The 11,082-nt window shown below is 49.4% G+C and overlaps 1 protein-coding gene across 3 annotated transcripts in view; it reads right to left on the minus strand.

The window, feature by feature from the left end:
- RFX2 (regulatory factor X2) overlaps positions 1–10,280 on the minus strand; it is a 112,473-nt gene extending 102,193 nt beyond the window's left edge. For all 3 annotated transcript variants that reach the window (XM_049876527.1, XM_049876524.1, XM_049876528.1), the window contains exon 1: positions 10,122–10,280. The gene's annotated coding sequence lies outside the window, so the exon portion shown is untranslated. The remainder of the gene's footprint in view (positions 1–10,121) is intronic.
- Positions 10,281–11,082: the final 802 nt, after the last annotated feature.

Genomic DNA, 11,082 nt, shown 5'->3' on the forward strand with positions numbered 1-11,082 from the left:
ACGGGTGATGGAGAACGGTCTCCACGGGAATGGGTGATGGAGAACGGTCTCCACGGGAACGGGTGATGGAGAACTGCCCACAAACATCTTCAACTGCACAAGCGCACGGTGAACTCATCACTTCTCCCCAGACCAGCTTCTCCCACGGCCCTTAGTTCACTGACGCATCATCTTCTGCCCTTTCCCTACAATCAGACATCTGGGTATCGCCCTCTGCACCCCACAGCGAGTCACCAGGTCCCATGCTGTCGTTGTTGTTAGTTGCCATCGAGTCAGCTCTGACTCAGGGCACCCCAAGCACAACAGGACAAAATGCCGCCTGGTCCTGCATCATCTTCACGGACACTGGTATGTCCGAGTCCACTGTTATGGCTATTGTATCAATCCATCTCACGGAGGGTGTCCTGTGCCTTCACCGGCCCTCCACTTTACCAAACATGACGTCCTTATCTGCCCATTGGTCCCTCCTGATGACACACTCAAAGTAAGAGAGTCGAAGTCTTCGACAATATTCCGTGATCCATGGGGTTTTCATCAGTTGATTTTCAGAAGTTAATTGCCAGGTCTTTCTTCCTAGTCCATCTTAGTCTGGAAGCGCCACTGAAATCTGTTCAGCATCGTAGCAACACATGAGCCTCCACTGACGGGCAGGTGGTAGCTGCCCATGGGGTGTCCCGGCTGGGAACGGAACCCAGGTCTGCACAGAAGGTGAGGATTCCACCACTGTCCCACCATGGCCCAGCTGCCAGCGGTACATCCCCTTTTCGAGACCGTCTCCTCCTCCTTGTTGATCTTTAATCTTTGTAACCTCACAGAATGGTGTTTGACTCAAAGACGGCAATAAGTGAATGAATGAATGATGAACAAATGTCAGGGGTCAAGACAGCAGGGCCTCCAGTGCCCGGCTCAACACCACAGATTGACAGCTACACGCTGGGGTGAAACCTATGGATAACCTTGCTCATATTCACAACGGCATCCAAACTCTTCCCTGTGGCCTAGACACACTCCCGGGCTGTCTCACCGCCCTTCCCACACTGGGCTCCAGCGACACTGGCTGCCTTTCTCTGCCCTGACCAGGCCCAGCAGACTCCACCCACCACAGGACCTTTGCCCCTGCCACGCTTACCAGCGAGGCTCTTCCCTTGAACTTCGTAAGGTGGCTCCTTCTCACCATTTCGGTCTCAGCTCACCTGTTACCTCTTTAGGAGCTTCCCTGGACACGGGAGGCTCCCAGTCAGCACCACCCCGCCCTGTTTTATTGCCTCTGATGTTGTTGTTGGGTGCTGTGGAGTCAATTTTCAACTTCCGCCACCCAACGTGATAGAGCAGAACTGCCCCATAGGGTTTTTTAAAAATATATATATAATTTATTTTTTGTTGTTGTTGAGAATATACACAGAGGACATACACCAATTCGACCATTTCTCCATGTACAATTCAGAGACACTGAGTACACCCTTCGAGTTGGGCAACCATTCTCACCATGCTTTTCCAAATTGTTCCTCCCTCATTAGCATAAATTTACTGCCCCTAAGGTTCCTATCTACTCTGCCCCACAGGGTTTTCTACGCTGTGATCTTTACAGGAGCAGATTGCCCCAGGTCTTTTTCCTGTGGAGTCGCTTGGTGGGTTCGAACTACCAACCTTTTGGTTTGCAGCCAAGCGCTTAACCGTTGTGCCACCAGGGCTCCTTTATTGCCTCTATCATTCAGTTTGTGGCTAAAGTTCACATATGGGGAATCTCTTGTTGTGAATTATGCCCTGCCCCTGTTCTCACTCATACACACACACACTCACATACATACATGCTCAAAATAACTTAAAAAGGCTTACTGTATGTAGCACATCGAGGCTTCATTACATAGTAAACAACAAATAATCACTCTACCAGGCCATTCATGTAAAACAAAAAAACCCACTGCTGTCAAGTCGATTCTGACTCATAGAGACCCTATAGGACAGAGTAGAACTGCCCCACAGGGTTTCCAAGGAGCGGCTGGTGGATTCAAACTGCCGACCTTTTGGTTAGCAGCTGAATGCTTAACCGCTGTGCAGCCAGGGCTCCATTACATAAGCTGTACATATTCTTAATTCATTTTTAAACATGAACCACGGCAGGTGCTATCCTAGCACCGTAGTATCATCTATGGTCATGAGATGTCAACTATAATTTTAGGAAATTCATAGGATTCACAAACAAAAATAAGAATAAGAAATTGCCAGGGTTAGCAATCCCCCTTCTAGGTACCTACCCAGAAGAACTGAAGGCTGAAACGCAAACAGAAACTTGTACAGCAACATTCACTGGGGCACTTTTCACAAGAGCCAAAAGGTGGGAACAACCCCGAGGTCTACCAACACATGATGGAGAAACACAATGTGGTCTCTACACACAATGGAATACTACTGAGCCGTGAAGAGGAATGCAGTCCCGACACATGCCACAGCCTGGATGGACCCTGAAAACATCACACTGAGCGAAATCAGTCAGTCACCAAAGGGCAAATAGTGTGTGATCTCACTTAAGAGAAATAAACGATACATAGAAACCAAAGCTTATTAAGTGGTTAGCGGGGGTGGGAGGGAGGGAGAAAGGGGGTATTTCTGCTTAGGGGGCTGTGAACCTATGTTAATGGTGGTGGAATGATGTGGAAAAGAGTAACAAGGATGGCTGTACAACCTGAAGAATGCAGTCAACGTTACTAAATTAAACACAAAGAAACTGTTGCAGTGGCGGATGTTTGGTTAGGTATATGTTCGCCGCAATAAAATTTGGAAAAGAGAGAGAAATTGCTAGGGCGTAAAACAGAGTTTTAAAGCCTGCGAGGAAGGGCTGTGTGTCACACACCAGGAATGTGATTTCAGGAGGAAAGCGCGGAGGAGCAGTGAGGAGCGAGGCCACGTGGAACGCTCCTACAGACCCAGTTCAAGTCCTGGCATGAAGAGCAGGCAGGGTCTGGGCTCCAGATGGCTCCTTTCCAAACTTCGACCGCGTTGGCATCGAAGAGCCAGAGATAACAGGGGAGGGAAACTCATTTTACAATGTTCTCATCTAGAAGTTCTGCCTGAAGAGTCTGGCCATTTCACAACCTCCTCAGCAAGTGTGATGTCTGGGGGCTAATTTAAGATGGACTTATATAGCACAACCAAGATGTAGGACTCCAAGCGACTTTTTTTTGTTGTTGTTTTTGTTTATGTTGAACGCTTACATGGTAGAGTATCATATTTGTATCAGTGACTTTCTAACCTAACGTAAGGCGTTTTCCCACCCTAAAACAGACAGTGTAAGGCTTAACCACAGTTCAAATGCATCAGTTCTTTCTTCTGTGTTCCTTTTTCATTGTTCAGCTTTGCGCGCATAAGGCGATTGAAAAGACCATGGCGTAGGTTAGGCATGCCTTAGTCCCCAAAGTGACCTCTTTGCTTTTCAAAACTTTGAAGAGGTCTTTTGCAGCAGATGTGCCGGATGCAACATGTCGTGTGATTTCTTGGCTGCTGCTTCCATGGGCGTTAATTGCAGATCCAAGTAAAACGTGGGGAGAAAATGGGACAATGGAAAAGGAAGACAGAAGATGAGCTGACGTGTTTGAATTATGGTGTTGGCAAAGAATGTTGACTATACCGTGAACTGCCAGAAGAACAAACAAATGAGTTTTAGGAAAGAATACAACCAGAATGCTCCTTAGACACGGGCAAGGAGAGTCTTCAGCTCTGTTACTTTGGATACGTCATCAGGAAAGACCAATCACTAGAAAGGGACATTGTGTTTGGTAAGGTGGAGCGTCAGAGAAAACAAGGGAAACCCTCCATGAGATGGACTGACTCAACAGCTGCAACGATGGACTCGAGCACACCAACGATCATGAAGGCCACACAGGACTGGGCAACCTCTCGTTCTGTTCTGCATACGGGAGTCATGAGTCAGAGCCCTTCTCCGGCAATTAACAGCAAGGCTCAACCACTCAACCAAGTGAGGAAGATTTACCGCATGCCTCCTCAGCATTTGGCACTGGTCAGAAAACCAAAAGAAAAAATAGATAATCCCAGGCCACTTACTGCTTGTTTGCGTCATTCTAATAATAACAATAACTATAATAATAGCAACTCTCTGTTGAACACCTACTACGTGCCTGGAGCTGTGCTAAAATAGTTCACAGATATTATTCCTAACATGGCAACCATACAAGTGTTATTACCTAGTTCCCAGATGCTGAACCTTACCCAGTCCATGAGCTAATAAATGGTGACACCGCAATTTAACCCCTTATCTGCTGGGCCCCAAAGCCCATGTCTGCAGCATCCAGTGTTGTAGCCCATAATTTTTCCCTCACTCTTCCCTTTGGAGGCCCACCAGTCTCATAGGCAGCAACATATGGCCCGTAACGAGCAACTCTTAATTTCTGCACGTGCGTTCCCCCTAGGTGTCAACGAAATCCATTTACCCATTCATTTAACAAATATTTATCATACGCTCTCCTTGGTGCTAGGCATTATTCTTGGCCCCAGGGATAAAGAAGTTAATAAAACAAGACAGAATTCCCTGCCCTGCCCAAGCTGACATTCTAATGAGGGGATAGTGATAACAGAATAACATGTATGACACACTGTGGGAGTCCCTGAGTGCCGCAAATGATTAAGCACTCAGCTGCTAACCGAAAGGCTGGCAGTTTGAGTCCACCTGAATTGCCTCGGAAGAAAGGGCTGGTGATCTACTTCCAAAAAATCTACTGCCATTGAAAACCTTATTGGAGCACAGTCCTACCCTGACACACGTGGGGTGGCCATGAGTCAGAATCGACTCGACGGCAACTGGTTTTAATTTACAGTGTGTGTTCATGGTGATCAGTGCGAAGGAGAAAAAGCAAGCAGGAGATGAGGCCAAGAAGGGTCAGAGCGCTGTCATTTTGAGTAGGTGGCCTGGGAGGGCCTCCTGGAGGTGGTGACATTTTCAAAAAGGGCTGAAGGAAGCGAGGTCTTTGTAGGAGCCAGCCCCACCAATACCTGGGTAAGAAGCCTTCCAGAGAGAGGGTTTGAGGAACTTCCGAGAGGCCAGAGGGCCCAAGCTGAGTGAGCACAAGGGATCGGCGTCACAAAGCTATGGGGTGGGGGGAGCCAGGAGAGACTGTGGCTTTTGCGCAAAGTGAGATGGGAGCTATGGGAGGTTGTGAGCAGAGAGGAGAACCCAGTGGGACTTAATGTGGCTGCCATGTTACCAGGCTCCGACTGGCTGCTGAGCTGGTGAGAGGGAGATACAAGTTCACGGTCCCGACAGGCCATTGCTAAGAAGCCACCTGGGGGTGTCCTGCAGGCAGCTGGGTAGCTTCTTTCTGTTGGGAAGATCTTAGAACCCAGTCCCCTGCACTGTGTATCTGGTTCTTATTTCGTGGATCTAATTTTTAGCTTCATATCAGCCTTATTGGTCATTAATATTAATCCATATTTAGCTAATTTAACTTTAATTACATTTAGTATTGTAATAGAGCCATCCTTGCCGGTCAGATGGCGCTTCCCTGGCACCAACTCTCCCCAGACTTGGCATGGGCAATCCCTGCTCTTCCTCCCACTGTCCTTCACCCACTCCTCACCCCACAACCCAGAATGCCAGGCCAGCTGCCGCCGAGCTGGCAGACTCGTGGCGACCCTGTGCGCGTCAGGGCAGAATTGTGCCCCCCAGGGTTTTCAATGACTGGGTTTTCAGAACCAGATCGCCAGGTCTTTCTTCTGAGGCTCCTTCGGGTGGACTTGAGCCTCCAACCTTTCGGTTAGAAGTTGAGCGTGTTAACTGTTTGCTGCACACAGGGGTCCCCTTTCCTGCCAAAAACAAAAACCACTGCTGTGGAGTTGATTCCAACTCATTCTAGGGCTTCCTCTCATAAAGTTCTCTCTCACTCTCTTTTTTTTCTATAAGAATTCTTTTGCTGATCTTGAGATTTCCAAGAGGTATACAGGTGGTTTTCAGTTCTCTAATTCCCATACACTCTTTCATTCAACAAACTAAGTATATACTGTTGCCAAACAGAGTCCCTGGGTGGTGCAAACAGTCAAGTGCTCAGCTGCTAACTGAAAGGCTGGAGGTTCAAGTCCACCCAGAGGCATGTTGGAAGAAAGGCCTGGTGATCTCCTTCTGGGAAATCAGCCACTGAAAACCCTGTGGACCCACTTCTGCTCTGACACACATGGGCTGCCATGATTCAGAGCTGACTCGATGCAAATGGTACACGCCAGACACATACCCAGGAGAACACGGCCGGCAGAGAAGGAGTTAATGGCCATTAATTATAGAAAGAGAGTCAAAAGTCTGTTTTTCTACAAAGGTCCATGATCCCTTATGACAATGCTGAAATCCAAAAACCTCTGAAAACTGGAAGATTTTCTTAAGTTTGGCACAGACTCACTTGTGACAATGCTGGACCTGAACTGACATGAGGTCATATCTATGGTCCTTATCTAGATGCCGGGGTGGTCCAAACGGTTCACACTCAACCATTAACCAAAAAGTTGGTGGTTTGCATCCCCCCAGTAGGACCACAGAACAAAAGCCTGGCAATCTGTTTCCATAAAAATTACAGCCAAGAAAACCCTATGGAGCACTGCTACTCTGTAACATGTGGGGTCACCATGAGTCGGAACCGACTCAACGGCAGGAGGTTCGCAAATTCTCTGTGCTACCCAGGGACCTAAACAACCACTTGTTACTATAAAAATCTCACAAGTACATTCCAAATTTGGATTCAATTACAGTGTTAAAGAAATTTAATTAAAGATAAATTAACTGTTGATTAATATGAATTAGTTATAACTCTAACCTGAAACTAAAAGTTGTTGTCGTTAGGTGCTGTCGAGTTGGTTCCGACTCATAGCGACCCTATTACCCAGTCCTGCGCCATCCTCACAATCGTTGTTATGCTTGAGCCCACCGTTGTAGCCACTGTGTCAATCCATCTCGTTGAGGGTCTTCCTCTTTTTCACTGACCCTCTACTTTACCAGGCATAATGTCCTTCTCCAGGGACTGGGCCCTCCTGACAACATGTCCAAAGTATGTGAGACAAAGTCTTGCCATGTTCGCCTGTAGGGAGCATTCTGGTTGTACTTCTTTCTTGAGAGCTTTGTTCATTCTTCTGGTATATTCAATATTCTTCACCAACACCACAGTTCAAAGGCATCAATTCTTCTTCGGTCTTCCTTATTCACTGTTCAGCTTTCACATGATTGAAATACCACGGCTTGAGTCAGGTGCACCTCAGTCCTCAAAGTGACATCTTTGCTTTTTAATACTTTAAAAAGGTCCTTTGCAACAGATTTGCCCAATGCAATACGCCGTTTAATTTCTTGACTACTGTTTCCACAGGTGTTGACTGTGGATCCAAGTAAAATAAAATCCTTGACAATTTCAATCTTTTCTCCATATATCATGATGGTGTTTATTGGTCCCATCGTGAGGATTTTTGTTTTCTTTATGTTGAGGTGTAATCCATACTGAAAGCTGTGGTCTTCGATTTTCATCAGTAAGTGCTTCAAGTCCTCTTTGCTTTCAGAAAGCACAGTTGTGTCATCTGCATGACACAGGTTGTTAATGAGTCTTCTTCTGATCCTGATGCCCCATTCTTCTTCATACAGTCCAGTTTCTCGGATTATTTGCTCAGCATACAGATTGAATAGGTATGGAGAAAGGATACAACCCTGACGTACACTACAAATTAGACCTACGAAATAAGGCCCAGATAAGCAATTTCCTGGCATCTGCCTTTCTGGTGAATCGATTGGTCCTAGCAGTGCTTCCATGATAGATATTGCTAAAAGATGAATAGTACCACAACAAACCACTTTCAGGTAATATGTGCCCTTCACCCAGAAAGCAAATAACAACTGAATTTCGAAGGACTTGCCTATTACTTGGGGTAATTAAGAAATCTGTCCCCCCCCCTCCTTCCCTTTTTGACCTTACTAGGAGGTTCATCTGGGATGAGGTAGGAATGTACCCAAAGGGCTAAATAATTCAGGACTGCAAACAACTGTACTTCTGAACTCATTCCCGATTCAAAGCAGTTGAAATATCACCTAATCAGAAACCAGTTATCTTTCTCACCCTATACCATGAGAAGCCTTTAGCAGAAGCCTAAAAAACGACCAGTCCGACACTCCAGTGCTTTGGCAGTCTGTCTTCCCCTGTGGAGGAGCCCTGACAATTAAGGAAACAAAATTCCTTCCCTAGGAGGGCTTCCCATAAACTGTTACTTCTCTGGTCAGAGGAGGTGAGAAGCCATTTGTAAGGTTATTTTCCAGTTAGTTCAAGTGTTTAAACTCAGAGAGGGAAAAAGACCAGGAACCCCCTTCCCCAAGTAACCCCCAGAGGGACAGAGAGTAAAAGTGTTTACATAACAACAATGTTTCAGAGCATGAAAGGATAAAAACATGTTGACAATATGTTCAGGCAAAAAACAAGTTATTGCCGTTGATGTGTGTGTGTGTGTGTGTGTGTGCGCGTGTGTGTGTGTGTGTGTGTGTGTGTGGCGGAGAAGTCTTAGTTGAAAGTGAGAATGAACTCGTACAGGTTTGACATTTTGGATCTGCAGATAATAACGCTGACTGGGGGGGGAGAAAAAAAAAATTTAAAGACTTGCCAAAGCCGGCACTGACAGTTTATTGCACAAAGCAAGAAAAGAATTTTGTGCTTGTGGCACAAATGAGGTCTGCAGCCCTGCAATGGCGCTACATCTGTCCTTCTGTGTCCCCCGCCCCCATTCCTGGGGGCCACCGGGAGGTTAAAATAAGAAGATGAACTGCCCTGCCGGCCGCCAGAATAGCAGGGGCAGTTCCAGCCTGGGAGCCCTGGAAATAGCCACTGGGACCTGGAAACCCAACTTTCCGAGACCGTAGCCGCGACAAAGCCCAACCCGGGACAGAGCAGGGGACCGGGAAGGCTGCTCCAAGAGAGAAAGAGAAAGGAATCAAGCGCATTTGGGGGGCGCGTGTGTGCTGGGGGACAAGGGGTGGGGTTTAAGCACACAAACACACACATATGCACTGGCACAACACCAGCAGAAAATGCCACCGCGCAGTTTGGGCCACAGGCTCGGCTCTGTAACCACATAATAAATTAATAAATTACGACAAAACGAAACCTTGGGTGAAACTTTCCTCGCCATCCAAATAGAGGAGCTGCGGGCGTGCGAAGGAGCTTTCTAGAGGGGCGGGGAAGGAAGGGCGGACCCAGGGTCCCCCAAACTGAGGGATGTGAGGGCTAAAAGGGAGAGGGGGTAGATGTCCCAGGAACCCGAAACATGAGGATTTTTGGTCAAAAGGGGAGGAACTGTTCCCCCGGACTCCCGATTTTTGGAGAGTTTGCGGAGAAAAAGTCAGAAGGGGGTTCACCCTAGGACAAACGTACCGAGTTTTGGTTAAAGAGTGAGAAGGCGGCTCAGGCGGAGCCCCCAAATTCAGGGAATTTGGGGATCAAAATGAGAAGGGGTCCCAGGATGCCCCAAGTCCAGGATTTTGGGGTGAAAGTGAGCGGGAGGTCTTCAGGGCACCTCCAATTCAGGGAGTTTGAGGGCAAGAGTGAGAGAGGGGTCCTGCGGGTGCCCCAATTTCAGGAACTTGGGGGTAAAAGTGAAAAGAGGGTTCCTGGAAGCCCCCAATTCAACGAGTCTGAGGGTAAGAGTGAGAGCGTGGCCCTAGGGGTGTCCCAATCTCCGGGATTTGGGGGTGAAAGTAGAAAGAGGGTACCCAGGCATCCCCAACTCAGGGAGCCTGAGAGTAAGAGTGAGAGAAGGGTCCCCACGGCGCCCCAAATTCAGGAAGTTTAAAGAAAAGTGAGAGAGGAGTTTCCGGGGTGCCCCATTTCAGGGAGCCTGAAGGTAAAGGTGAGAGAGGGGTCCCCGGGCGTCCCTGATCCAGGAAGTCTCGTGAAAAGTGAGAAGATGGGTCCCCACTTCCCCCGAGTCTGCGGAGCAGGAGCGAGGGGGCGTCGCCAGGGGGCCCCACACTCCGGACCGGGGTGCATGGGCGGGTCGTGCGGACGTTGGGGTGACCGGGGGTGCGCCCCCAACCCCCGCGGGGTCCCCGCCGCCCCCCGCGCCCCCGGCCGGGCCGGGCCCGGGGCGGTCGCATCGGTCACCTGGAGTTCGGGCCGGGAGTTCGGGCAGCGGCTCCCGCGGCGGCGGCGGCGGCTGCTGCGTGTTGGTCCCCGTTGGTAAGTAACAGTCTCCACGGCTACAGTCTCTATGGCGGCGGCGGTGGCGGCGGCGGCCGCTCCTCCTCCCGCTCCCGCAGCCCGCCCGCCAGCCCGCCTCGCGCCGCCCTCCCGCCAGGACGAGGCGGGGCGTTGTTACCGGCAACGGTTACCAGGCCCACGCCCCACCCCTCAACGGCCCGCCCAGGCCCGCCCCCAACGGGCGCGGGGGGCGGGGCGCGAGTCTCTGCGGTCGCCTATTGGATGCCCGTCATGCCTGTCAAAGAGGGCGCCCCCCCCCCCAGGCCGAGACCGATGGCTAGCCAATTGCCTCGAGGGAGGGTGGGGCCTGGCGGCGGCGCGCGCGGACCGGAGGTTGGCGACAGGGAGGCGCGCGCGGGGCAGGGACGGTGGCTGCCTTGGAAAAGGAAGAGTTGCAGGGACACAGGCACCTATATTTGTTCCACAAGCGATCATCGGACGCCTAGGCACAATCTGAGGAGCCCTGGTGGTGCCATGGTTATGTGCTCTGCTGCTAATGGAAGGTAAATGATTTGAACCCACGCAGTGGAAGTGCGGAAGAAAGACCTGGCTATTTGCTCTCAAATCTGTCTTAGAAGAAGTGCAGCCAGAGTGTTCCTTAGAAGCAAGGATGGCGAGACTATGTTTCACATACTTTGGACATGTTATCATGAAGGATCAGTCCCTGGAGAAGGACATCATGCTTGGTAAAGCAGAGGGTCAGTGAAAAAGAGGAAAACCCTCAAGGAGATGGATTGACACAGTGGCTGCAACAGTGGGCTCAAACACAGCAAGGATCGTGCGAAATGCGCAGGACCAGGCAGTGTCTCATTCTGTTGTACGCGGGGTCACTGTGAGTCGCAACAGACTCGACAGCACCTAACAA

The sequence above is a fragment of the Elephas maximus genome, chromosome 3 (assembly GCF_024166365.1).
Source record: "Elephas maximus indicus isolate mEleMax1 chromosome 3, mEleMax1 primary haplotype, whole genome shotgun sequence".
NCBI lineage: Eukaryota > Metazoa > Chordata > Mammalia > Proboscidea > Elephantidae > Elephas > Elephas maximus.